Source organism: Cyprinus carpio, chromosome A16 (assembly GCF_018340385.1).
Source record: "Cyprinus carpio isolate SPL01 chromosome A16, ASM1834038v1, whole genome shotgun sequence".
Classification (NCBI taxonomy): Eukaryota; Metazoa; Chordata; class Actinopteri; order Cypriniformes; family Cyprinidae; genus Cyprinus; species Cyprinus carpio.
Window position 1 is genome coordinate 414,193 of NC_056587.1, and position 4,708 is coordinate 418,900.

Below are 4,708 nucleotides of genomic sequence, written 5' to 3' on the forward strand. Positions count from 1 at the left end.
GAGGCAGTGAGTAAGCTGGGTGTTGCAGGGACAAAACCCAATCCTATTTACAGTACATTGCAAGGGTTTGTGGAGATCTGACGTCAATCCACCAGTCGCCACACAGCCAAAATGAAAGAAAAAAAAAAGCTGCTGCATGCAGCTAAAAGTAGACAAGGCAGTGTGTAAACATGATTAATGCAAGACTACCAAAAATATCCAGATTCCTTTCACCTCTCGCTGAACTTTAGCATCCTTTACAAATCCAAATATTAAAATATTTCGCAGCTTGAGCCATCTTATAAAACTTATGTGTTACACAAAAGGTTTTTTTTTTGTTTTGTTTTTTTAATAAAATTTTTGTTGATTTCTTGACACTATATTGAAAGCTCTTAACAGACAGGAGTTTGAAATGAAGACAAAGTCCAATGGCAATTAAAACCTCAAATCAGCCCCAATACCAAAAAAAAAAAAAAAAAATTAAAAAAAAAAAAAAATAAATAAATAAATATATATATATATATATATATATATATATATATATATATATATATATATATATATATATATATACATACATACATACATAATTTTCACTCAGATATAGTTAGTACATTTTTCTAAATATTTTTAAAGAAAATGTAATACATTGAATTAACTTGACTTTTGAAGTAGAAAGACTCAAATAGTATTTTCTTGTAAAACCTATTCCAATAATCTGTGTATTACACCAAAATTAAATGAAAATTATCACATTTTCTTTTGATTGTAGTCTTAAGTAGACGCATAATAGAGTTTAAAAATGTCATAGTCTCAACCATATGAAAAATATTGACCGTATCAAAGCCAGTGTCATTCATCTGCATTGACAGATGAAAGATGCTGCTATATGGTGAATAATACTGGGACATTTCACTGTTTGTATCACTTATAATTTGCTGCAGGTACTGTATGTTAGATACCACTTATTTTGTTTTCGATATGATACCGATACTTTCAAAGGTCAGTATAATTGATAACTATACCGATACTGATACCGATATCCCAAAGCGTAACTTTTAAATTATTAAATTAAAAGTAAAATGGGAAATGATACACAATTAACATTATATTTGAAAGGCATTTAACATTCAATAAACCTCAATCGCATCTTATTAGATTATATTTTTGTTTACACATGGTTAAATATGTTTACTGTAGTGGTAACCATAGAAATCTACAAATGCTTCGGTCACTGTATAGTAAAACCATGGTTAATTTTCATATGTGACTGCCAGATGCACATATAATATGCAACCTTTTTATTCTGACAGTGTATTATTCATATTAACATTAGTTATAGAATAGAACATGATCAATATGAACTTTAACGTGCAATTTAATTAATTGTATTTGCACAAACTATAGGCTATACAATTTCATTTAGTTTACTGTGAAATAACACAAACATATTATGTTTTTCTGTCTTCTGATAAGAATTGTTCAGTGCTGCGTTTCGCAAAAGCATTAATGGTTCCTTATAATACTTTTGGGAAACACAGCCCTGTGGTGATATGACCAGAATCTTTACCATTAAATAAATATTTTTTAACCAAAATGTTAACCACAATATAAATCATTTTCAACCAAAATCTTTACCACAGCATGTCATTTTCAACCACAATGCCATTACATTATAGTAATTCTGCCTGAAATCAGTGATGCTGAAATTAAAGCCATATCCTATATTTCCCAACATTGTTTTGCTTAAAGGACTGCTAATTAAATTTGGAAAAGTTTAAACCCCCCTCACGACAACTTAACTGAATCATATCTTCATTGCTGGTTTTTGAGAATTGTTCAGAATCAACTATTGTTTTAATACCCTTTTTGTCCGCCATGTGTCCGAGCATCAGACTTTTCACTTGTGATATCGAATCGCATTTTCATGAATACTTTTTGAGAATTGCTTACTCTTACCTGAACAAACCCAACCAACTTTTACATCTCTTAATGGAACAAAACTGACCAGTATTTCAACCTCTTAATAGAAAAAACAAAACAAGTGACATTAAAATGTCTTAATTTAACAAAACCAACCAAAATGTAAGTCTCTTAATTGTCTTAGAATGTTCAGGTATGAGTCACTGTGGCACTCATATATGTGCTAGACAATGCTATAAACACAATATAGCTAGATGTAAAATCCAGACGATCACTTGTATTTTAGTTTTATATCGTCAAACTGCCCAACCCTAAAACATAGGGCATTATAGACATAACAAAGCTGCTTTGAAATGGTATGTATTGTGAAATAACTATACAAATTATTCAAAAACTGAATTTGGCTTTAATTATTATTCAGAATTTGATTTAAAAACACAAAATGAATCACATTTATTCAATATGTCAAGCCCTCAACCAGCAGGGGAAACAATTACCCCTGACAATAACTGAAAAGCAGCATCATTTCCTCAGACTTAGTAACTCTGAGCAATACTTGTTTGACATGACAAAACTTTCATTTACAAGCTTTTACAAAAATAAGCTTTTCCCTCCTTCATCCAGTGAAACAGGCTGACCGGCTCAACTGTTTGTCTATGTGGAGAGACAGATGTGGCGTTTTCATGGGAGAACTGAAATGTACATGCTGTTTAATTTCATCTGATATGATACTGTTTCTGATTTTGGCTATTGCAGCATAAGGTCTGACCACAATAAAGCAGTGAGCAGTGTTTAGTGGTTCTGACCGAGACTCTGGTTTCTCCCCGTGTTTTGCTGCTGTCTGACCACTCAGCCATGACCCACCCCTCCGTCTCCCCGCTGGCCGTCCTGCCCAGAGAGCAAGGGGGCACAAACCTCGCAATTTGTCTTCCACTGGCTCGCAATTGTGCTAATGAGTCAGACTGTCGAAACCCCAAACCATTGAGGAGAGGGGGGAAATAAGGACGTCAACGCATTTGGCTCGGTATATATGAGCGTGGGAGAGAGAATTTTTAGATGATGAGTTGAATTAGGGTGCACACACACGACCAGAGGGCAAAGTGCCTTTTAAAAGCGACTTCCAGGGAAAAAACAACACATTTGTAGTGAAAGCGAGAGCTCAGGTTTCTGGACGAAAATGACAGGGTGAGCGGAACAATCGTGTCCCCACGTCTGACTCGTTTACGTCCCCTTCCACCCTCTCCCGTCGCTCCCAGAAAGGTCTGGAAAGCGGGAAATATCGCCAGACAGTTGGAAAACTGATTTTGTGGGGTAACAGGATCACCATACCGCATCACAATTCAGACATGTCAAAGAATAGACACACTTCTCTTAAAGTCTTACAGAGCTGACATCACAAGCTTAGAGAGCTTGAAATATTGGACGCTGACAGGGAGATGAGGATGAGTGATTACGCTAATGATAAAAATAAATGGTGTGCGTTAGAAGACACAGGCTAAGATACCCCATTTGTAGAGACACCCAGAGACATACAGTCTGGCCCCTAATGCTCCCATTGATGAGGAAGATGTGCGGCTTGGAGCCAAAGCCGTGTGTAACAGTACATTTTAGGCTGCCGGCTTTGCGGCGGGGGCTCCTCTCATGCTCATGACATCACTTTCCCTGCTGCGTGAGCGCACACTCTCGCAAATGTATAATAAAAATTATACGTCTGGTTTATAAGGCAAACATGTTGTGAGATGTATGACCAGACGTGCGCTTTCGTGGGAGCTGCCACTGAAAGATCGGTTGAGAAAATGAGGGCAGGGGTCATTTAGAGTGAAATAAAACGCTCTCTTCCCCATCCCACACGTGGGCAGCCTAATTATCATGAGGTGAATAACAGTAAAACATTACCAATCTCTAGCTTGTAATGAGCTTTACAGATGTGGCTCAAACTTGTGGTCTTGTTTCCCTACTGAGCACTCACTGCGAAAGCTCATTTTACCTGGTTAACATGCTCCTCGGGATCAGGGAGGGACGGGACAGCGAGAGAAGCCCTCAAAAATGACATGTATTGCTTTAGAGAAATATGCACTTTATGTTGCTTTCAATACCATTGCACTTTTGTTCATCAAAAATTTGTCAGAAATAAGTGATAGGCCTTAAATGAACTTTAAAGTGTTCAAATGCAAAGCTAGCATTAAGCCCAAAGTATACTTTGATTTGGAGGGACCACATACAGTGCGCATGCACAGTGCAAATTTTATCACCAGAGTAGTATGCGTACACACACACCACCCGGTACTTGTAACCGTGCATACTTTATAAGCACAGGTCCACATGTGCATAGAATTTGTTTTACACTGATCATTTTTTCCACTAGGTGGCAACACTGGCCAGGACCATAGTTTCAAAGTAGAAAAGGAAACAAAACAGAAGGAACAATAACAACAAAATACCAGAGACTGCAACAATAAACACCTGCATTGGCAAGCGCATGTTTGAGAGGGTCATCAGATACAGTGGGTATAGAAAAAAATCACCCCCCCCCCACTTAAAAAAAATCTCATTTTGTTGCCTTGCAGCCTGAAATGAAGACGGACACAGTTTTTGTTTTATCCGGCTCTATTTACTCTTATAACTTATAACATCCAAGTGAAAGATATAACACCAACATGTGTGTTGTATCAGTCCTAAACCACTCCCTGGATCGTCATTTCATTCGGTAAGGTTAGGCAGTTTTGATTTATATGCTGTTTATTGTTTGATGATTGCCTTATTTTACATTTGCATCTGCTGTGTTTTGATCCAGAGATTCAGTACT